The sequence below is a fragment of the Bufo bufo genome, chromosome 6 (assembly GCF_905171765.1).
Source record: "Bufo bufo chromosome 6, aBufBuf1.1, whole genome shotgun sequence".
NCBI lineage: Eukaryota > Metazoa > Chordata > Amphibia > Anura > Bufonidae > Bufo > Bufo bufo.
The window spans coordinates 381,220,772-381,246,459 of NC_053394.1; the positions used below are offsets into that span (position 1 = coordinate 381,220,772).

Here is a 25,688-nt window from a genome sequence, read left to right on the forward strand (position 1 = left end):
TGCTGCAGGAGAAGGTACAGGACCTGTGATGATGTCATGACCATGTGATCAGGTGTGGGAGGAGTCAGGCTGTGCAGCAAGAGAAGGTACAGGACCTGTGATGATGTCATGACCATGTGATCAGGTGTGGGAGGAGTCAGGCTGTGCTGCAGGAGAAGGTACAGGACCTGTGATGATGTCATGACCATGTGATCAGGTGTGGGAGGAGTCATGGAGATCACATGACCATGTTTATCTGCTCTGTGTGTGAGACTCTGCTGTGCTGTGTGGAATTCCAGTCTGTATGTAGCAGAGCTGTAAGCCTGTAATGTTTGTATAGATGAGCTGTATCCGTGTAATGTCTGTGTAGTTGAGCTGTATGTGCATACAACCAAGCTGTTTATGTGTAATATGCCTCTAAAGAGTTCTATCAGTGTGTGCAGCAGAGCTGTGTATGTGTAATGTTCAGTTACTACAGCAGAGTCTTTGTCATGTCCATGTAGCAGAGCTGTGTATGTGTAATGTTCAGTTACTACAGCGGAGTCTTTGTCATGTCCATGTAGCAGAGCCGGCGATGTAATCTGCTGGTATCGGGGCTCTGTGTGTGCTCAGGAGATGTTTAGGGGTAACTCTGTCCCTTTTCTCCATATCAGTTATTAGAAATGATGTCAGCGATATCTTATGTCGGGGCAGATGTAGGATTTCCGCTGTGGGGGAAAAGGAGGAATAAACTTCTCTTCTGTTATTCCTAGTGTTAGCACATAAATGGCCGCGCTGTGTCTTATCGCTGGGGATTTTCTTTGTAGTTGATCTGAGCTTGTCTGCTGCTCCATTCCAATGGGGGAACATGGGCCCCCACAATCAGTGGATAGGAGTTAAGTTCCCTTGTTTCAGTCTTGTATCATTGGCTGAATTTCAAAGATGAGATTTTAGTCTTTGGAGATTAGAAAAAACGCGTCCGGCGACGCAGGAGAACCGCGGAAATGTCGGACAGATTGTGATCAGACATGAAGCTGCTTCTCTGTAGGCCATGAAGTCTTCCTTGGGTGGGATTTCTTCCGGCTTCGTTCTGGACTCTGGAAGCCTCAGCTTTTCTGTTTGGTTTGTGTCGGGGCTGGGGATGGATTTGTTGGGTTCTGCTCTGTGTGAGACGCAGGGGTGAGAGCTTGTGGTGTTCTAGAAGACAGCGGCTGCATCATGAAGAGAAGATATGACCTGCACTGATGATCTGGCCACCTACTTCAGAGACAAGATTGGTTACATCGGGCAGGAAATAATTTCCCAGCCCCCAACCAGTTTCGATCCTCCTCCCTCCCACACTTCCATGTGCTCGACCTCCTCTGCTGACGCTATAACCGATGAAGAAGTCTTTAGGCTTCTCGACCCCCCACCTGTAGCAGTGATCCTATCCCCTCACACCTTCTCCAGTCCCTCTCCCCGGCTCTCATTTCCCGCCTTACTATAATTTATAACCTCTCTCTCTCTCGCTTCCCATCCTCTATCAAACATTTTATTATAACCCCACTACTAATAATAACATCTTGACCCGACCCGTGCCGCTCACTACCAACCTGTTTCTAACCTCCCCTTCATTTCTAAACCTCTGGAACATCTCTTTTACTCTCTTCTGCCTTTCCCTCTCTCCACTCTACAGAAACTGTCTTTACTAAAATGTCTATTGATCTCCTGACAGCAAACAGGAATCTCTCTACACCACCCCGATAGGACAGACTATCAGAAAATGTAGTTTTCAGTACAATCTCTATGATGATGACTAGGGATGAGAGAAACGACTTGGGATGAAACATCCAAAGTCGATTTCCATAAAACTTAGTTCTGATGCTGTACAGAGCAGGAGCTCCGTACAGTATTAGAATGTATTGGCTCCGATGAGCTGAAGTTATTGCGTGAGACATCGTGCAATAACTTCATAAATTAATTTGTACTGTAAAAAAACCATTTCCTGAACTCTGGTTCGGTTCCAAGTGGTACCTTGGAACCGAACCCAAGTTCGGGAAATGTTTTTTCTATTGGGCACAATTTGGCCATTCTCACTTAGGGGTGTACTCACGTTTGTTGCCAGCGGTTTAGACATTAGTAGCTGTGTGTTGAGTTATTTTGAGGGCACATCAAATTTACACCGTTATACAAGCCGTACACTGACTACTTTACATCGTATCAAAGTGTCAGATCTTCAGGGTTGTCCCATGAAAAGATAGAATAAAGTATTTATAAAAATGTGAGGAGTGGACTGACTTTTGTGAGATACTGTGTGTATATATATATATATATATATATATATATATATATATATAGAAAACACAGATAATGCAGCAGCACAGTTAGATAGGGTGTACCGGGTGCAAAATCCCCACAGAGGTCGGCTCTTCCTCCACGAAGTATATCAAACGAATGATGAGGCAGCACTTCCAGTATAACGTAAACGGGTGAGGACCCCAAAATTAATTAAAGCAACGTTTCGGCCTGCTCAATGAGGCCTTTCTCAAGCTTGAGAAAGGCCTCATTGAGCAGGCCGAAACGTCGCTTTAATAAATTTTGGGGTCCTCACCCGTTTACGCTATACTGGAAGTGCTGCCTCATCATTCGTTTGATATATATATATATATAATCAGTTGCAAGAAAAAGTATGTGAACCCTTTGGAATGATATGGATTTCTGCACAAATTGGTCATAAAATGTGATCTGATCTTCATCTAAGTCACAACAATAGACAATCACAGTCTGCTTAAACTAATAACACACAAAGAATAAAATGTTACCATGTTTTTATTGAACACACCATGTAAACATTCACAGTGCAGGTGGAAAAAGTATGTGAACCCTTGGATTTAATAACTGGTTGAACCTCCTTTGGCAGCAATACCTTCAACCAAATGTTTCCTGTAGTTGCAGATCAGACGTGCACAACGGTAAGGAGTAATTCTTGACCATTCCTCTTTACAGAACTGTTTCAGTTCAGCAATATTCTTGGGATGTCTGGCTTTCTTGAGGTCATGCCACAGCATCTCAATCGGGTTGAGGTCAGGACTCTGACTGGGCCACTCCAGAAGGTGTATTTTCTTCTGTTTAAGCCATTCTGTTGTTGATTTACTTCTATGCTTTGGGTCGTTGTCCTGTTGCAAAATTAATCTTCTGTTGAGCTTGAGTTGGTGGACAGATGGCCTTAAGTTCTCCTGCAAAATTTCTTGATAAACTTGGGAATTCATTTTTCTTTCGGTAATAGCAATACGTCCAGGCCCTGATGCAGCAAAGCAGCCCCAAACCATGATGCCCCCACCACCATACTTCACAGTTGGGATGAGGTTTTGATGTTGGTGTGCTGTGCCTCTTTTTCTCCACACATAGTGTTGTGTGTTTCTTCCAAACAACTCAACTTTGGTTTCATCTGTCCACAGAATATTTTGCCAGTACTGCTGTGGAGCATCCAGGTGCTCTTGTGCAAACTGTAAACATTCAGCAATTTTTTTACCTCTGTGGTAGCCTCCCATGAAATCCATTCTTGTTTAGTGTTTTGCGTATAGTAGATTCGCTAACAGGGATGTTAGCATATGCCAGAGACTTTTGTAAGTCTTTAGCTGACACTCTAGGATTCTTCTTCACCTCATTGAGCAGTCTGCGCTGTGCTCTTGCAGTCATCTTTACAGGACGGCCACTCGTAGGGAGAGTAGCAGCAGTGCTGAACTTTCTCGATTTATAGACAATTTGTCTTACCATGGACTGATGAATAGCAAGGCTTTTGGAGATACATTTATAACCCTTTCCAGCTTTATGCAAGTCAACAATTCTTAATCGTAGGTCTTCTGAGAGCTCTTTTGTGCGAGGCATCATTCACATCATCCAATGCTTCTTGTGAAAAGCGAACCCAGAACTGGTGTGTGTTTTTTATAGGGCAGGGCAGCTATAACCAACACCTCCAATCTCATCTCATTGAGTGGACTCCAGTTGGCTGACACCTCACTCCAATTAGCTCTTGCAAATGTCATTAGTCTAGGGGTTCACATACTTTTTCCACCTGCACTGTAAATGTTTACATGGTGTGTTCAATAAAAACATGGTAACATTTAATTCTTTGTGTGTTATTAGTTTAAAGGGTTTCTACCACTTCGTTTTCACCTAATTAGCTTTCAGACACTAGCGATCCGCTAGTGTCTGCTCTACCTAACCATCCTAATATAACAGCTTATTGTCCTGCCGTTTCGCAAAAAATGAACTTATATAGATATGCTAATGAGCCTCTAGGTGCTATGGGGGCGTCATTAGCACCTAGAGGCTCGGTCTACCTTCACAAACTGCCGCCACCCAGCGCGTCCCTCCAGCCTGCCCATCTCCTCCGAAATGCGATCCTCCCTGTGAGCCAGCGGACGAATTTCGCGCATGCGCCGTGCGCGTATGTATTCGGCGCATGCGCAGTGAATGTCTGACCGCTTTCTGCACAGACATCAGTGGAGATGTCTGAGCAGGGAAGCGGTCAGACATTCACTGCGCATGCGCCGAATACAGACGCGCACGGGGAGGATCGCATTCCGGAGGAGATGGGCGGGCTGGAGGGACGCGCTGGGCGGCGGCAGTTTGTGAAGGTAGACCGAGCCTCTAGGTGCTAATGACGCCCCCATAGCACCTAGAGGCTCATTAGCATATCTATATAAGTTCGTTTTTTAAGGAAACGGCAGGACAATAAGCTGTTATATTAGGATGGTTAGGTAGAGCAGACACTAGCGGATCGCTAGTGTCTGAAAGCTAATTAGGTGAAAACGAAGTAGTAGAAACCCTTTAAGCAGACTGTGATTGTCTATTGTTGTGACTTGGATGAAGATCAGATCACATTTTATGACAAATTTTTGCAGAAATCCATATCATTCCAAAGGGTTCACATACTTTTTCTTGCAACTGTACATATATGTAGTTAAGGCTAACAAGTCAGCCTGTATTTGTGGGAGGGGCGGAGGTGCCTTTAAATACGAAGGCGCGCTATCCTCCTATGCCCGTGAGCTCTCTGTGCTGAGTGGTGTGTTCATCTCGTCAGCTCACGTCGGCAACACACTGTCACGGATAGTGTTGCAGAAAGCTGGAACTTATAAATAAACATTCGACTGGCTTGATCACAAACTAAGGAGCATATGGGTGAGCCCTATAAAACCCCTAGAGCTCTCCATGACTGCTATGCCCATGCAAAGGTCTTTATGGTAGACGATTGCATGCCCACGTACCTTATACTGTGTGACACCTAAAAACCCTATAATAGTGAGGGGACACGACCACCGGCTCCCTGCACTTAATACAGACGGAGTCAGGGTCACCTAGAATCAAGCCAGTAAGGAAACACAAATAAAGGAAAAGGACTTATCTGAGGAATCAGCAGTAGCAGCCTCCAGCAGTGAACAACTCATCCAGAAAGAAGTATAAACCGCAAAGTGAGGCAGTATGGGAGGGAATATAAAGGGAGACAATTAGTGTAAATAGGTGACAGCTGGGAGAAGGAAAGCAGATGACAAAGTGAAACCAAAACAAAGAACCTCATGCAAGAGGTAGAGAAGAACGTCTTACAGACCTTCTCACAGAACTGGCGGTGACAGTACCCCTCCCTCTACGAGTGGACTCCGGACACTCAGAGCCCACCTTCTCAGGATGGGACCTATGGAAAGCCCTAATGAGACGAGTGGCCTTAATGTCCGCCACTGGGACCCACATCCTCTCCTCAGGACCATAACTTTCCCAATGAACGAGGTACTGGAGAGAACCGCGGATAATGCGAGAATCCACAATCCTAGAGACCTGGAGGAGGAGGCAAAGAGGAGGGTACAGTGGGTTGGACATAAGGTTTTAATAGGGACCTGTGAAAAACATTATGGATCTTCCAAGTCTGAGGAAGATCAAGACGGAAGGCAACGGGATTGATGACGGACAAGATCTTGTAAGGCCCAATAAACTTAGGACCCAACTTCCAGGAGGGAACCTTTAGTTTGATATTCTTTGTAGACAACCACACCAGATCACCAACATTCAGGTCCGGACCAGGCACACGTCTCTTATCCGCCACACGCTTATATCTCTCACTCATCCTCTTCAGATTACCCTGAATCTTTTGCCAAATAAATGACAAAGACAAGGAAAATCTCTCCTCATCAGGTAAACCAGAAGACCCCTCTCCAGAGAATGTCCCAAACTGCGGATGAAACCCATATGCACCAAAAAATGGTGACTTATCAGAGGACTCCTGGCGACGGTTATTTAAAGCAAACTCAGCAATCCTCCTGATTCTCCGCCACAAAACAGCGCAGATATGTCTCCAGATTCTGATTGACGCGTTCGGTCTGACCATTCAACTGTGGGTGAAAAGCAGAAGAGAATGACATCCGAACCCCCAAGCGAGAACAGAAGGCGTGCCCCTATCAGAAATGATATCTGAAGGAATGCCATGCAATTTAACAATGTGATCAACAAACTCTTGCGCCAGCGTCTTAGCATTGGGTATTCCAGGAAAGGGAATGAAATGCGCCATTTTGCTAAACGGTCCACTACTACCAGAATCACAGTCTTCCCCGAGGAACGAGGCAGGTCCGTAATGAAGTCCATGGACAGATGCGTCCAAGGACGGGAAGGAATGGGTAATGGGAGGAGAGAACCCGATGGCCGTGAATGAGGGACCTTCGCACGAGCGCAGGTCTCGCAGGCTGCCACAAAACCCTCAACCGTCTTACGAAGAGCCGGCCACCAGAATCTCTGAGCAATGAGATCCACTGTGGCTCTACTCCCCGGGTGCCCCCCAAGGACAGTATCATGGTGCTCCTTAAAAACCTTGTGTCGTAAAGCGAGAGGCACAAACAACCTCCCAGGGGGACAAAGATCAGGAGCCTCTGCCTGGGCTGCCTGAACCTCTGCCTCCAAATCAGGATAAAGAGCAGAGACGACCACCCCTTCAGCCAAAATGGGACCCGGGTCTTCAAAGTTCCCCCCTCCCGGAAAACAATGTGACAGGGCATCCGCTTTCACATTTTTAACCCCAGGGCGGAACGTAACAACAAAATTAAACCTAGAAAAGAACAAAGATCATCTGCCCTGTCTCGGGTTCAGACGCTTGGCGGATTCCAAGTAGGCCAGATTCTTATGGTCGTAAAACACGGTAATAGGGTGTCTGGCTCCCTCTAACCAATGGCGCCATTCCTCAAAAGCTAATTTGATGGACAACAACTCCCTATCTCCCACATCGTAATTTCTCTCTGCAGAGGAGAGTTTCTTTGAGAAAAAGGCACACGGTCGCCATTTGGCAGGAGAGGGAACCTGAGATAAGACCGCACCCACACCCACCTCAGAAGCGTCCACCTCAACAATAAACGGTAGAGAGACATCAGGTTGTACCAAAATGGGAGCGGAAGCAAAACTCTCTTTGATACTAGAAAAGGCTTTAAGCGCATCTACCGACCACGAAGAAAAATCAACCCCCTTTTTAGTCATATCAGTGAGTGGCTTAACAACAGAGGAATAATTAAAAATGAACTTTTTGTAATAATTGGCAAAACCCAAAAACCGCATCAGCGCCTTCTGATTCTCAGGAAGCTCCCAATCAAGCACAGCGCTGACCTTCTCAGGGTACATGCGAAAACCAGAAGCGGAGAGAAGAAAACCAAGAAATTGAATCTCCGGAACCGCAAACACACATTTTTCTAGTTTAGCGTACAATTTATTATCCCGCAGAATCAGCAAGATCTGACGTAGGTGGTCCCTATAAGTCTTGAAATCAGGAGAAAAAATCAAAATGTCATCTAGATAAACCAGAACAAATTTCCCCATTAAATGATAAAAAATGCTGTTCACAAAATGTTGGAAGACGGCCGGAGCATTTATCAAACCAAAGGGCATAACCAAATTCTCGAAATGACCCTAAGGGGTATTGAAGGCCGTCTTCCATTCGTCCCCTTCCCTGACCCTGACCAGGTTGTATGCCCCTCTTAAATCCAATTTATAAAAAACCTTAGCCCCAAAAATCTGGTTAAACAGGTCCGGAATCAGAGGAAGCGGATATGGGTCACGAATCGTGATACGGTTCAGCTCCCTGAAATCCAGACAAGGTCTTAAAGAACCATCTTTTTTCTTAACAAAAAAAAAACTGCGGCAACAGGTGACTTTGAGGGTCGGATGTGTCCCTTTCTCAGGCTCTCAGAGATATAAGTATGCATAGCGACTCTTTCAGGTTGGGAGAGATTGTATAAACGTGTTTTTGGCAGTTTGGCGCCTGGGATGAGATTAATAGGGCAGTCCTACTCCCGGTGTGGGGGCAACTCCTGGACACCACTCTCGGAAAACACATCCAAAAATTCAGAGAGAAAAGATGGCACAGTCTTGGTAGAAACCTCTGAAAGAGACGCCGTGAGGCAATTCTCTCTGCAAAACTCACTCCAACTATTTATTTGCCTTGCTTGCCAATCAATGGTGGGGTTATGTTTAGTGAGCCAGGGTAGCCCCAACACTAGAGGAGTAGGTAATCCGCTTAAGACGAAACATGACATATCCTCAACATGAGCGTCACCCACAGTCAAACGGATATTGTGAACTATGCCCTTTAACGATCTTTGAGAAAGTGGAGCGGAATCGATAGCAAAAACAGGTATATCCTTTTCCAAAGTGCATACCTGGAAACCATGCGTTATTGCAAATTGATTATCAATGAGATTAACAGCTGCTCCACTATCTACAAAAATCTCACAAACAATGTTCTTGCTGTCTAGCGCCACCCTGAGAGGTAGGAGAAAACGGGAACTACAAGTAAACGGCAAACCTTCAATTTCCGCATCAACCTTGCCAATAGTAGCAAATGGTAAGTTTTTAGAGGATTTTTTTTCTTTTTGTTTTTCTTTTATTACCCTCAGAAAACTCAATGAATCTCCTAGAGGGGCAAACATTAGCCAAATGATTTATACCCCCACAACGAAAACAAACCCTCCTCTGAGAGCTGAATCCTCTACTATCAGAGGCAAGCAAACCCAGCTGCATGGCCTCCTGCTCAGAGGGGATTGAGAGAGACTGAGACCCCTGCGCACTGAATGAGACAGCCCCACTGTCCTTGGACTGAATATGACAGGAAGGAGTAGTCTCCTCTCTCTCTCTAAGATGCCTGTCAATACAAACGGCTAGAGACATGGCAGATTCTAACGAGGCTGGTCTCTCATGAAAAGCAAATGTATCTTTCAATCTTTCCGAAAGACCATGGCAAAATTGACTTCGTAGTGCAGCATCATTCCAACCAGTATCAGCTGCCCATCTCCGAAATTCTGAACAATATATCTCTGCGGACTGTTTACCCTGGCATAAAAGACGCAGTTTAGATTCAGTTACAATTATGAGACGCACAGGAGTGGAAGAAACCACAGAAGGAGGTGCTCACAGTAAAAAGGATTCGCCCCTCCTTTGAAAAAATGAACAGTAAAATACAATATACTGGGCACTCACGCTATAAATAGAACCATGAGATTGAAACGATAAGTCTAATTTTCAATTAATGAATTTATTAACATACCCATAAGTTGACATATATACGAATAATGATAAAAATACTAGGACAACCTAAAAGTTAAATGGAATAAATATCTAAAATATTGGATTATTTAAACATCAGTGTGACCACAATATAACTTAATCTGCGGCTAAAACCCTTGATCACATTTAATCATAAAATATAATGTCATATAATAAGAGACATAAATTAGTAGCCAGTATAGACTGAATAAAGGATTAGGATCCGCTAGTTGGAACAAAGTTTCTGAGTCCTTGAAAGTCCACTGTTACAATGAGTGTTTGAAGCGGTGTCCCCGCTTATACTCACTGTTCGGTGATTCCTTTTGCAGTCTTCCACTGCTGCAGTTTCGGTTCACTGTGTCGACAAAAAAACTTTTTCCCAGGTTTTATCTGCCACCGGTCTGTGTGGCTCTGGACACCGCTCCGTACCGCTGAAGAGTCGGTGTCCTCCAAGCCTGTAGTTTCCCTGCTTCCACGCTGATTTGTCTCTGCAGTCACGATGCTTGATATTCTCGTGCTACGGTCTTAAAAGATCAGCGTTCTTAATAAGTCAGCGTGCCAGGGCCTCTTTACTTACTGGATATTCCGGTTTTTTGTAGCATCAGCCTGGGATAATTTATAAAGTATAGTCAGCACAAGTTCATGTGGATGGACTGGGGGTCTTGGACCAAACGCGTTTCGGGGCTTCACGTTGCCCCTTCCTCAGTGGTGAACAATCCCCCTTGAAAAAGGTCTTTTTATACGAAATACCATGCTGGTTCCAATTACTCAATTAGATGTTACTCCTCCTATTTCTTACGTTGTGATACAAATCCTGAGTTGTGGATTTGAAAGTGTTTGTTGTTCCACCAGAATATATCTTTTTCTTATATTATACTTTGTTTTCTGTATTGGTCATATTCTACATTTCTTAATTTGTATGTTCGGACTCTATATATGTGACACATTATGTCCTCATTTATATAACATAGAGAATATTAGTACATAAAGAACATATATAAATACAAAAATATATGCCTGAAAAAAGCATCCCATATTCTTATGTTGTCTAGGCGATTTTTGCATTTCTCTTTTTCGCCCAGTACTTCTAGTACCATGGGAGTCTCCTCTAAGTTTATTTTTATAATAACCATAATACTGATCCATAAATTATTTCTCATAAAAATATTTAAAAAGTTATTTATCAGAAATTCCCTATTCAAATCCTTATTATCAAAATAATGTATTCCATTATATATAAAAGGCGGAACAAATATGCAAAATCTTTTATTAAACAATTTTTGGTTAAAAATATTGGTTAAAAAAAATTTTTCGTTAAAAACTTAGGTTAAAAAAAAATTTTTGTTAAAAACTTAGGTTTACATTTTTTTGTTATTCCATTTTTTATATATAACTCCGCACCAACGGTAAAGATGGGGGACTAATAATGTTTTTGATCCGAAGAACCGAAACTGCAGCAGTGGAAGACTGCAAAAGGAATCACCGAACAGTGAGTATAAGCGGGACGCCGCTTCAAACACTCATTGTAACAGTGGACTTAAATACATTGTAACATTGGACTTTCAAGGACTCAGAAACTTTGTTCCAACTAGCGGATCCTAAACCTTTATTCAGTCTATACTGGCTACTAATTTATGTCTCTTATTATATGACATTATATTTTATGATTAAATGTGATCAAGGGTTTTAGCCGCAGATTAAGTTATATTGTGGTCACACTGATGTTTAAATAATCCAATATTTTAGATATTTATTCCATTTAACTTTTAGGTTGTCCTAGTATTTTTATCATTATTCGTATATATGTCAACTTATGGGTATGTTAATAAATTCATTAATTGAAAATTAGACTTATCGTTTCAATCTCATGGTTCTATTTATAGCGTGAGTGCCCAGTATATTGTATTTTACTGTTAATTTTTTCCAAAGGAGGGGCGAATCCTTTTTACTGTGAGCACCTCCTCCTGTGGTTTCTTCCACTCCTGTGCGTCTCATAATTGTAACTTTATTATCTTGAAATCGCCTTTGTGACTGCACGGAGCGGTGGATACCATGGATATGTGGAACCATGTAGAATCCAAAAATCAAAAAGTAAATAACTATATTTTTGAAGATAATATGTATACGGAAAATAGAGAAGAAGTATGCATAGGAAGAATATTTAGAGATTTAGAAGGGTTACTTATCCGTCAATTAAAACAAAGATGGGAAATAAAAACCCTCCAAAGGTGCATAGAAATTGATCAGATCCCAAAAGGGTTAACACACAATAAGAATCCGGCTCAAGATTTATGCAGCGCCGATTTTGATCTAGAATGGAATAAATTGCTACATGAACAATCTGTAGCACTTACAAGCTTGATCATTAAGAGACGCTGCATAATCTTAGAAGAGACCACCAAAAAAATTGCTGATATGAAAACTATAACGGATAAACTTCCGCAAACAGAAGAATTGAACATACTACAAACTAAGGTATGCAGTAATCTGGATAGGATTGAACAAGAAATCATGGAAAAAAAGATAAAAAAGCTTTTTTCTATAGGAGAGATAGGAAAGAAAAGAAAGAACAACAGATGGAGAGGGTAACAATAGAAGACACTAGGGAGGATAATAGTGGCACTAATAGTAAATCACGAGAGAATCACACTAAAGATATAAATAGACACACTAACTTTAGTATACCTATTCAAAATAGGTTCGAAATTTTTGAGGAAAGGGATTCTTTTTTAGATCGGACCCCGCCTCATCACCGAATACACACAAAAGGTTCACCCCAGAGGGGAGCACAGAAAACACAACACGAATCTCAAGTAGACCATCATTACAACTTGAGAGACAGGACACAGTCACACAGGACACCACAGGAATACAGGACACAGCAAACAGGGAGATATCACCAGCAACACAAACAGCACAATCACAACACACAATCCAATGTGAGGTATCACGAAGAAGTAAGAGGAAGATACGGAGAGGAAGGGAGCGACACCCTCACAGATAGTAGATCCACTAATATCCAACGACTCCATCATAAATTTAAGTTCAACCACAATATCAGATGTTCAAAAACAACTTCTTAATAAGGGTCTTAAATTTGCCCCAACAGAGAAACGAAACAAATTCGCAACCTTTATTGGGGTAGAGAAGTTTGTACGGCGGTTATGCCTTAAAAAATATTTCGCTAAAAATCCAATTGAAAAACAAGCCGCAGACATAATGCACTGTGGAAAGTACACACATACCCAGTTAAGAAATCATTCTAAAAAGTACCCAAGAAGTGAAATAAGCCAAGAAATGGCGACATTTAAAGAGAGCGTTGAAAACGATATACGTAAAGTGAAAGATACTAATAAATATAGGCGGAAAAATTTAACAAAAAAAGAAATAGACGTTTTATAACAATTGCAAAAGGACAATAATATTATTATTCGCCCGGCTGACAAAGGGGGGTCAATAGTTGTACAAGACACAGACAAATATAATCTAGAGTGTTATAGACAATTGACAGATGGCGACACATACCAGAAACTAAATAAGGATCCCACAGATGAGTTTTTCATAGAATTAACTACTCTGGTGGAAGAAGGCAGAGGTAAAGGGATTTTAACGGAAGATGAATACAACTTTATATTGAACAGGTATCCAAGAATACCGGTATTCTATTGTATACCAAAAATACACAAGGATACTAATAATCCACCTGGCCGCCCTATTGTTTCTGGTATACAGTCGTTAACATGTAATCTGTCACAATACATTGATGTCCTATTGCAACCCACGGTCAAAAAAAGTTTATCATATACCAAAGATTCGACACAAATAATTAATATTATAGAAAATTTGAAATTTGAAGAAGAATGGTGGATGGGCACATTGGATGTCCAATCATTATATACGATTATAAGACATGAACAAGGAAAACAGGCAGTGGAAACACAATTGAAGAAAGAAGGGAGACTGCAAGAGGGACAAATAGATTTTTTAATTCAGAGTGTGGATTTTATTTTAACCCATAATTATTTTAACTTTGAATCAGATTTTTATTTACAAACACGGGGTACGGCCATGGGTACCAGGTTCGCCCCTAGTTATGTCAATCTTTTTATGGCAGATTGGGAGGAATGCAACATTACCCCCCGACTAGGGGTGGACCTGGTACTATGGCAAAGGTACATAGATGACGTGTTTTTTATTTGGAAATCAGGCAGGGAATCATTGGACAATTTTGTATCAGAGATAAATCTTAACAATTTTAGTTTAAATTTTACTCATAATATTAATAAAGAAGTAGTGGAATTTTTAGACTTAAAATTTTTTGTAAAAGACAAAGCATTACAAAGTTGCACGTATATAAAACCCACAACAAGGGATAGTTACATCTTATACAGCAGCTGTCATTTACCAAGCTGGCTGATTAATATACTGCAGGGCCAATTCCGCAGAATAAAGCGTAATTGCACAGCAGAAGACCATTTTGAGGAAGAAGCTAGGAAAATGAAAAAGGCATTTTTGGAGAAGGATTATCCTGAGGAATTAGTAAATAGATCCTTAAATAAAGTGAGGAGTATGAAAAGAGAGGAATTCTTCTTAGAGGGGAAAACGGATAAGGAAGGGGAGAAAGAAGAGTTGAGGATTATTTTACCTTTCAATGAAGAATACAGAAGGATACAGAAAATAATAGGCAAACACTGGCACTTACTCCAAAAGGATAAAGTAATAGGATCCCTAATTCCAAATAAACCACAGATCTCCTTCACTAAGGCTCCTAGCTTAGGCACTTTAGTAGCCCCAACGATAAAAAGAAAAGATAAAAATAATAAAAGTATACAAAAATGGCTAAATATGGAAGGTTTTCATAGATGTGGCAAATGTGGGAACTGTAGGGAAACCTCATTTCCTCGCAAAACTAAAGAAATCATATCTAAGACAAATAAACATAAACATATAATAAAATAATTTCTCACTTGCAATTCAGACAATGTCATATATATTATAGAATGCCCATGCGGACGTCAGTATGTGGGAAGAACAAAAAGAACTTTAAAAAAGCGCATCTCTGAACATGTTACGAATATTAAAAAAGGTTTGGAGACACATGCTTTGTCTAAACATTTTAAATTAAAACATGATAAGAATCCAACAGGTATGAAATTCGCAGCAATAGACAAAGTAGAGAAAGGATGGAGGGGAGGGGATCATATAAGTAAGATGTCAAGGCTAGAAACTCAAAGAATCTATGAATTGAATACATTAATGCCGGGTGGATTGAATGCAGAATTCGAATTGTTCAGGTTTCTGTAAATTTGGTGGATGTCCCCCGCAGATGGCAAAACCCTTCCCAGTGTATATATTCTGGGGGGGTTCGGCCCTTTGCGGGGCACTTCCACCTATACACCACATCTTCGGATCAAAAACATTATTAGTCCCCCATCTTTACCGTTGGTGCGGAGTTATATATAAAAAATGGAATAACAAAAAAATTTTAACCTAAGTTTTTAACTAAAAAAAAATTGTAACCAATATTTTTAACCAAAAATTGTTTAATAAAAGATTTTGCATATTTGTTCCTCCTTTTATATATAATGGAATACATTATTTTGATAATAAGGATTTGAATAGGGAATTTCTGATAAATAACTTTTTAAATATTTTTATGAGAAATAATTTATGGATCAGTATTATGGTTATTATAAAAATAAACTTAGAGGAGACTCCCATGGTACTAGAAGTACTGGGCGAAATAGAGAAATGCAAAAATCGCCTAGACAACATAAGAATATGGGATGCTTTTTTCAGGCATATATTTTTGTATTTATATATGTTCTTTATGTACTAATATTCTCTATGTTATATAAATGAGGACATAATGTGTCACATATATAGAGTCCGAACATACAAATTAAGAAATGTAGAATATGACCAATACAGAAAACAAAGTATAATATAAGAAAAAGATATATTCTGGTGGAACAACAAACACTTTCAAATCCACAACTCAGGATTTGTATCACAACGTAAGAAATAGGAGGAGTAACATCTAATTGAGTAATTGGAACCAGCATGGTATTTCGTATAAAAAGACCCTTTTCAAGGGGGATTGTTCACCACTGAGGAAGGGGCAACGTGAAGCCCCGAAACGCGTTTGGTCCAAGACCCCCAGTCCATCCACATGAACTTGTGCTGACTATACTTTAGAAATTATCCCAGGCTGATGCTACAAAAAACCGGAATATCCAGTAAGTAAAGAGGCCCTGGCACGCTGACTTATTAAGAACGCTGATCTTTTAAGACCGCAGCACGAGAATATCAAGCATCGTGACTGCAGAGACAAATCAGCGTGGAAGCAGGGAAACTACAGGCTTGGAGGACACCAACTCTTCAGCGGTACGGAGCGGTGCCCAGAGCCACACAGACCGGTGGCAGATACAACCTGGGAAAACGTTTTTTTGTTGACACAGTGAACCGAAACGGCAGCAGTGGAAGACTGCAAAAGGAATCACCGAACAGTGAGTATAAGCGGGACACCGCTTCAAACACTCATTGTAACAGTGGACTTAAATACATTGTAACATTGGACTTTCAAGGACTCAGAAACTTTGTTCCAACTAGCGGATCCTAATCCTTTATTCAGTCTATACTGGCTACTAATTTATGTCTCTTATTATATGACATTATATTTTATGATTAAATGTGATCAAGGGTTTTAGCCGCAGATTACGTTATATTGTGGTCACACTGATGTTTAAATAATCCAATATTTTAGATATTTATTCCATTTAACTTTTAGGTTGTCCTAGTATTTTTATCATTATTCGTATATATGTCAACTTATGGGTATGTTAATAAATTCATTAATTGAAAATTAGACTTATCGTTTCAATCTCATGGTTCTATTTATAGCGTGAGTGCCCAGTATATTGTATTTTGCAGTTTAGATTCAGACAGAGCAATACGATCTGGGTCATCATATATCTGCCCCAGGGCTACAAAAAATTCATCCACCGATCGGAGGGGCCGTGCCCCCACCGGCAGCGAAAAGGCCCAAGACTGAGCGTTATCCCTGAGCAGCGAGATGATGATCCCCACCCTCTGTTCCTCATCACCAAGTAGGCAAAAATGGAGTTTGCAAGCCTCTCTAAAGCGAACAAAATTCTCACTACCCCCGGAGAACGTATCCGGAAGCGAGATCTTAGGCTTGGAACAAACTCCATGAACTCCAGCAGAACCGGTCACCTGAAACTGAGACACAGTTTTATGGAGATCTGCTACCTCCAGCGAAAGACCTTGCATGCGGTCAATTAAGGCTGAAACCGGATCCATGTTTAAGACGGTTATGGCGGTTTATAATGTCACGGATGGTGATGCAGAAAGCTGGAACTTATAAATAAACATCCGACTGGCTTGATCACAAACTAAGGAGCATATGGGTGAGCCCTATAAAACCCCTAGAGCTCTCCCTGACTTTTATGTCCATGCAAAGGTCTTTATGGTAGACGATTGCATGCCCACGTACCTTATACTGTGTGACACCTGAAAACCCTATAATAGTGAGGGATCACGACCACCGGCTCCCTGCACTTAATACGGAGGGAGTCAGGATCACCTAGAATCAAGCCAGCACGGAAACACAAATAATGGAAAAGACTTATCAGAAGAACCAGCAGTTGCAGCCTCTAGCAGTGAACAACTCATCCAGGAAGTAGTATAAACCGCAAAGTAAGGCAGTATGGGAGGGAATATAAAGGGAGACAATTAGTGTAAATAAGTGACAGCTGGGAAAAGGAAAGGAGATGACAAAGTGAAACCAAAACAAAGAACCTCATGCAAGAGGTAGAGAAGAACGTCTAACAGACCTTCTCACAGAACTCGCGATGACAATATATTTTCTTTTTATTCGGGCAGCAGTAGTCAATAGGGATCTAGTGATGTGCTTTCATTATCTATAGCTGAGAGTTGCAGGAGAGCTTAAATTGTCTGTAAGTGAGCCTCCTATACTGTTATCTCTGAGGGTAGGAATCTACCTTTATTAAGAGTTCTATAGTTGTTAATTACTTGGTTACTTTTCACTTTGTCAGCGATTTAACTTGCCACTCCTTGCCGACCCAGCTGGCAGGTGCTTGCTGCTCCCGTGGTACGGGCTATTGTGTCCAAGCAGGAACCCGCCGGAGAAGTTGGTACGCACATTGTTAATGTTCCTGGTTCGTTGGGGGGTAGAGGGGGGGAAATTGGTTGCTAGACTGTAATTATGAGCTGTCAGGGATTGCGGTGTCCAGGCGGGGTCCAGGTCCATCATGTGGGCATCCTTAGTCGCTATGTTCAGGGTCTCAATTGTCTCTTGGTGACTAATATCATACAACTGCTATGGCTATCGCGATAAATTTTCTTAGTTGGAATGTAAGAGGTATCAAGGATGCGACTAAGAGACGTGCAGTACTTGATTGCATTAGGTCCCACGGATCGTCCATTTGCTGCTTGCAGGAGACGCACATGCTTACAGAACAGCTTAATCTACTCACACCTAATTGGGCTAGATACTGCTTCCATGCGACTTACTCCTCCTATGCGAGAGGTGTCAGTATTCTTATCCATAAAAATGTGGCGTTTGAATGCCTCAGACAAAAATTAGATGAGGATGGACGTTTTGTCTGTCTGTATGGTAAACTTTACCACCACCCCTGTGTCATAATAGGAGTGTATATCCCTCCTCCTTATTCGCCGTGCACGATCCGGAAGGTTCTCTCCTTCTATGTAGACTTGCCTGATGTGCCTGTGATAATGTTAGGCGATTTTAATAATGTGATCACACCAGCCTTGGATAGGGTAGATAGGACGGCTGCCGCTGTTTGCAGGTGCAGTCACACCATTCGGGGCGCCTTCTAAGGGAAGCGGCCTTAGTAGACTTTTGGAGACTACGAAACCCCACAGTCCGAAAATACTCCTGTTACTCTGAGACACACGGTACTTTATCCCGGATTGATTTAATCCTAGGAAATGACAGGATGGGTCACTTTATCCGTGACATAAAATACCTGCCGAGGAAACTCTCAGATCACACCCCAGTGTTAGCCATAGTTGACTTTTTACCGCCCCACTCTTGTGGGGGCTGGTTATGGCACTTCAACCCGTACTGGTTGCATGTCCTAGCAGATGTGACGGACATAGGTGAACAGCTGAAGGAATTCTTTGCACATAACTTACACACGGTATCCAGACTAGTTGTCTGGGATGCCATGAAGACTTTCCTCAGAGGCATTCTGATAGCGGCGGTTAATAAGATGAAAAACGAAACAAAAGCTCGGATGCAGCAACTACATTTAGAGGTTGAGCTGACATTTATGACATGAAATACATAGAACGAGCCACAGCTGAGTGCCGGCAAAAATGGGAGGAAGCTCAAAGCAGATTAAATGAGAGGTTACTGTTGAACGCCCAAAATAAACGATTTTTCCAAAAACAATCCTACTATGAGGAGGGGGAGAAGGCAGGCAGGATGTTAGCCATGGTAGCTAGGGCCCAGCAACCATCCTCTTATATTGCTTCTTTGCGTAATACTAAGGGGGAGCTGTGTCATAAGACAGAACAAGTCCCAGAGGTTATGCATACATTTTATTCTTCTCTATATGAATCTAAAATGGATGCATTGGATAGTGAGTTAGGTGGGTTCCTGAACGGGCTGGGGCTCCCTACCCTACAAGTCGAGCAAAGAGATCTCATGGATGCCCCGATTACAGTTAAAGAATTAGAACTGGCGCTAAAGGATATACCCAATAATAAAGCCCCTGGAAGGGATGGCCTGCCGGTAGAAATATATAAACAGTTTGCCCCAATACTGTTGCCAGAGTTATTAGAGGTGCTTAAGGAGGCTCATGTAGAAGGTAGGTTGCCCACCTCTATGACTGAAGCTGCCATAGTAGTGATCCCGAAACCGGGAAAAGACGCTTTGGAACCTGAATCCTATAAACCCATTTCGCTGTTGCAGGTCCTAGCGAACCGTCTAAATACAGTGATCACGGACCTCCTTCACACTGATCAAGCGGGCTTCGTGCCTAACATGTCCACTGCAGTAAATATTAGGAGACTTTACCTGAATATTCAGGCGGCCCAGGTCCACGCCTAGGATGCGGCGGTCACGTCCTTGGACGAGGCCAAAGCATTCAACAGCGTGGAATGGCGCTATCTGTGAAAGGTTTTGCAAGTGATGGGGTTCGGTCCTGATTTCATCAAATGGGTGCGAATACTGTATACTGGGCCCAAGGCCAGAGTCAGGGTGAACGGGTGTCTGTCGGAACCCTTTGACTTGCATAGGGGAAGCAGACAGGGGTGCCCACTGTCGCCCCTGCTCTTGCAGAGGCACTACGAAAAGCGGCATGTGTGCAGGGATTACGATACGGGGCCCTGGTGGAGAAGGTTGCTCTATATGCGGACGACAAGAAGGTTGCTCTATATGTGGACGACCTACTATTGTTTTTAGATCAATGGCGTGCTTCTCTTCCAGCAGCAATGGCGATTATTAATAGTTTCGGCAGGATGTCTGGTCTAACCATAAATTGGACAAAGTCGGTAGTAATGCCTTTATCTCGGTCAGGAGGGGTGGACGAATCTGTTTTGACGGATTTGCAAATAGTTACCTCCTTCAAATACTTAGGGATTCAGGTTACGGCTGATAGTAGAGAATTTCAGGACCTGAACTTGACCCCGCTGCTGGATAGGTTTCGGAAGAAGGTCCATGCTTGGATCCGCCTTCCTCTTACATTAGTAGGGCGCACTAATTTGATTAAGATGACGCTTATGACGCAACTACTGTATTTTCTTCACTACTGGAGTCTTATGGACTCAAAGTGGAAGCAAGCCCCACTGACTCTTTATGGTAAATGGCGAAGAGACATCCCGGATTTGACGGAGGAGGACTGGGAGGCAGTATTAGAGAAATTCCCGGCAGTAGCGCTCAGTGAAGCCCACAGAGTATCCCAACTATTTATTTTGCATCGGGTCTATAGGACCCCGAGGTTGCTAAAGAGAATGGGAAATAGGGTAGACGATCTATGTGCTCGCTGTAGGACACCTAATGCAAATCTTATCCATCTCATGTGGAACTGCTCGCGACTAAGACGATATTGCCTAGATGTAATAGCACTTATTGTGAATATATTTGAAGTCCACCTGCTGCCGTCTGCTCTAGTGTGTATACTCGGTATAGTTAAGACACTCCCAATAGTGGCAGAACTGGAAAATTGCAGTTAGGCGCATTTTGTACACCGCTAGGAAACTGATTGCATATTATTGGACTGCTCCACATCCTTCGAAAGTGGTGGAATTGGTGGACCGTGTACACAACTTGGCGAAATTAGAAAAAAATTTGTATATCAGAAAAGGGGCAACAATAAGAAATTTGATAGGATCTGGTACCTCTGGGCTCATCACTATACTCTAGTATTATAGGGATGCCTTGCTGCTAGATTATAGAATAATGGGAGTAGATAGACTTGGCGATTGGGTCTGACAGGGTATGGTGCTGTATTGTATTAAGCTAAGATGTGTCTGTATTCGGCATGATGCACCTTTTTTCTGTACTACTTCCTCTTTTACTGAACGATTCCAGTCAGATTATTTTCTCCTATCTGTGGAAAATCAGACTTTACTAGCGGAACGCTCCTTTCAAACTGAAATCGTATGCTGCAGGATAATGCTTACATCTCTGAGACCCTAAGAGACTGTATGTTTTGGATATATAACCAGGCCTAAACGGGTTGGCCCTCGGATGCGATGCAGTGCACTATACGCCAAATGGACACCTGAGAAACATGAAGAATGGACTTTATTCATATCACAGTCTATAGGGGTAGTTATGGAGCGGATTGTGGGGTGGGAGGGGTTGGGGGGTGAAATGGGGGTTGTTTGCCTCTGTAACTTTTTTGAAAACGTTCTAATAAAAAATTATTTGAATTAAAAAAAATGGTGGGGGCCAACCTGGCCTAGTTATGGCCCTCGGTCTACTATTAGATCGTGATCTTTTTGGCCGTCACTGTTTGTCAGTTAATTCTTGTATTTTGTGCCATACATGTTTCTGTGGATATTTTTAATACTGAAATGTAATAACATTTCAATAGAATATTTTGGTATATTAATCATAAATAATAAAATGTCTTTTTTCTTGGCAGATGACGGTACCAGGAACTTAGAGAAACATCTGGTATCTTCAGATTTTGAAGTAGATGATTGTGGTATCACACGAGATACATTTGAAGAGCATGCCAATATCTAAGCTAGATCTTCATCCAATCATAGCAAGAATGTATTATTGGATGCTTTTAAACAGGTCCGATCTTCTGATTCATCACAGATTGTAACACAGAATAAAAGTCACAGATAAGGTGGTAAACATCAAACAGCTCACGTAAGAGGGAAACAATTTTCATGTTTAGAATGTGGAAAATGTTTTAGATTTAAATCTCAGATTGTTAGACATCGGAGAATTCACACAGGAGAGAAGCCATTTTCATGTTCAGAATGCGGTGAATATTTTACACAGAAATCAGTTCTTGTTGTACATCAAAGAATTCACACAGGGGAGAAGCCATTTTCATGTTCAGAATGTGGGAAATGTTTTTACCAAAAATCTAATCTTGTTGTACATCAGAGAAATCACACAGGAGAGAAGTCATTATTTTTATGTTCAGAATGTGGTAAATGTTTTCACCATAAATCAAATCTTGTTGTACATCAGAGAAATCACACAGAAGAGAAGCCATTTTCATGTTCAGAATGTGGTAAATGTTTTTACCAAAAATCAAATCTTGTTGTACATCAGAGAAATCACACAGGAGAGAAGCCATTTTCATGTTCAGAATGTGGGAAATGTTTTCACTACAAATCAGCTCTTGATTACCATAAGACTATTCACAAAGGAGAGAAGCGATTTTCATGTTCAGAATGTGGGAAATGTTTTAATCAGAAATCAGTTCTTGATAAACATCAGATAATTCACACAGGAGAGAAGCCATTATCATGTTCAGAATGTGGCAAATGTTTTAACAATAATTCAGCTCTTGTTGTACATCAGATAAGTCACACAGGAGAGAAGCCATTTTCATGTTCAGAATGTGGTAAATGTTTTCACCAAAAATCAAATCTTGTTTTACATCAGAGAAATCACACAGGGGAGAAGTTATTTTCATGTTCAGAATGTGGAAAATGTTTTAATCAGAAATCAGTTCTTGATAGACATCAGAGAATTCACACAGGAGAGAAGCCTTTATTTATGTTCAGAATGTGGGAAATGTTTTAACAATAATTCAGCTCTTGTTATACATCAGAAAATTCACACAGGAGAGAAGCCATATCCATGTTCAGAATGTGGGAAATGTTTTAAGCAGAAATCAGCTCTTGTTAAACATCAAAAAACTCACAGAGAAGAGAGGCCATTTTCATGCTCAGAATGTGGGAAATATTTTAAGCAGAAATCAGCTCTTGTGACACATAAAAAAACTCACAGAGAAGAGAAGCCATTTTCATGCTCAGAATGTAGTAAATGCTTTAAGTATAAACAAGCTCTTGTTGTACAGTACATCAAAGAAATCACACGGGGAGAAGCCATTTTCATGTTCAGAATGTGGGAAATGTTTTAAGCAGAAATCAGCTCTTGTTTCACATAGAAAAAAAACTCACAGAGAGAAGCCATCTCCATGCTTAGCCGTTTAGTGACCTCTCTTATGTGTTTTTATGGTAGTCAGTGTCGCTAACTGGCTTTATTCCGTCAGACACTCCTTGTTACAGGGAGATAAAACAGAACCTTGCTTTGGGCTACCAGAGGTGGCTGAGGGCTTGGAGTGATGATTGGGACTACTGTGAGATCTCCTCAAACAAACATAGTCTCCTGTATTGAATGAATACAATATGTATCTGTAGATAAATCCAAGTGGGGACCCCGCTGCCCCTGTATTTGTAAAAGTCATGTGGTTGACTCATCTCACATGAATTTACCAGTGGGGGAATACTTGGTTATAAAATATTTTTATTGGATATATAGAATTTTTGATCATTTTGTTTCTTATGACTATTTTCTGTATTATTGTATGGTGATACGGAGATGATATGTCTTATTTGGAGGATCCCCAATATTCATTCCATGAGCTCCATGGCTGCAGTTACAGTTTTGTTTGGGTTTATAATTGGATGTCTTATACCTGACAATACTTCTACAAGTAATGACGATACCTCAGATGGAGAGAGGGGGGCAGTGATCCTTTATTGTTCTTATGGATGGTTTTGGATGCTGCCCCTTAATATATTCTGTCGGTGATTGCTTGTTTTGTGCACATAGTGGTTTCTACCTTGCCAGGCAGGGGCGTTATGGTGCAGAAGCATCACTCGTCACATCTGGATGCCCCAGTTACAGTGAGGCCAAAATATATTTGAAAAGTATCAAAATATATATAAAATACAAGTGACAATAAAATAGAAAAAAAAAGTCTGCATAGTTTCTCTTTTCACGTGACACAAAAAAAAAGAACTATCAATATGACCAAAACAGGGAACCAATTTTAACCATTTATTTTGGTGTCAATCTGCATATTTATAGCATTTTAGGAGCTTGAGTTTAAATTAAAAAGTAAATAAATCTCTTAAAAACATACTAATAAAAATCCCCATGCGTCATGTAAAACAAAGCTGCAAAAATTAGGTAGGCAGCACAATAAATAAAAATTAAAGGGGTTGTTCGGGTCAGAGCTAAATCCGGGCATATCCCCTTTTTCACCCAGGCAGCCCTTCTAAGATGAGCATCAGAGCATTTCATGTTTTGTTTTTTGCCTTTTTGCTTACATTTTTACACTGCTAGACAGAGGCTTCTCAGTTGTTTTCCAGGCTAGGGCAGCGCTAAAGCCTGCCCATTAGTACCGGTGATGTCACCTCCACAGAGAGGAGGGGGAGGTGTGGTAATGAGTAGAGTTGAGCGAACACCTGGATGTTCGGGTTCGAGAAGTTTGGCCGAACTTCCCGGAAATGTTCGGGATCCGAACCCGAACTTCGTCCCGAACCCAAACCCCATTGTAGTCAATGGGGACCCGAACTTTTTGGCACTAAAAAGGCTGGAAAACAGCCCAGGAAAGGGCTAGAGGGCTGCAAAAGGCAGCAAAATGTAGTTAAATCCCCTGCAAACAAATGTGGATAGGGAAATGAATTAAAATAAAATAAATAAAAAAAACAATATCAATTGGAGAGAGGTCCCATAGCAGAGAATCGGTCTTCATGTCATAGCAGAGAATAAGGCTTCACGTCAGCCAAAACTGGAACAGTCCATTGTCATATATTTAGGCCCCGGCACCCAGACAGAGGAAAGAGGTCCCATAACAGAGATTCAGGCTTCATGTCAGCAGAGAATCAGTCTTCATGTCATAGCAGAGAATCAGGCTTCACGTCAGCCAAAACTGGAACAGTCCATTGTCATATATTTAGGCCCCAGCACCCAGACAGAGGAGAGAGGTCCCATAACAGAGATTCAGGCTTCATGTCAGCAGAGAATCAGTCTTCATGTCATAGCAGAGAATCAGGCTTCACGTCAGCCAAAACTGGAACAGTCCATTGTCATATATTTAGGCCCCAGCACCCAGACAGAGGAGAGAGGTCCCATAACAGAGATTCAGGCTTCATGCCAGCAGAGAATCAGTCTTCATGTCATAGCAGATAATCAGGCTTCACATCAACCAAAACTGGAACAGTCCATTGTCAGATATTTAGGCCCTGGCACCCAGACAGAGGAGAGAGGTCCCATAGCAGAGATTCAGGCTTCATGTCATAGCAGAGAATCAGGCTTCACGTCACCCAAAACTGGAACAGTCCATTGTCAGATATTTAGGCCCTGGCACCCAGACAGAGGAGAGAGGTCCCATAGCAGAGAATCAGGCTTCATGTCATAGCAGAGAATCAGGCTTCAAGTCATAGCAGAGAATCAGGCTTCATGTCATAGCAGAGAATCAGGCTTCACGTCACCCAACACTGGAACAGGCCACTGTCAGATATTTTAAGCCCCGGCACCCAGACAGAGGAGAGGGGTCCCATAACAGAGATTCAGGCTTCATGTCAGCAGAGAATCAGTCTTCATGTCATAGCAGAGAATCAGGCTTCACGTCAGCCAAAACTGGAACAGTCCATTGTCAGATATTTAGGCCCTGGCACCC

The 25,688-nt window shown here is 41.8% G+C and overlaps 1 protein-coding gene and 1 pseudogene across 1 annotated transcript in view; one reads left to right on the top strand and one right to left on the bottom strand.

Annotated features, from left to right (window-relative positions):
- Window positions 1-25,688, bottom strand: part of LOC121005745 (zinc finger protein 729-like) — a 456,628-nt gene that overhangs the window by 222,113 nt on the left and 208,827 nt on the right.
- On the top strand, window positions 19,145-22,844 carry LOC121004229 (annotated as a pseudogene).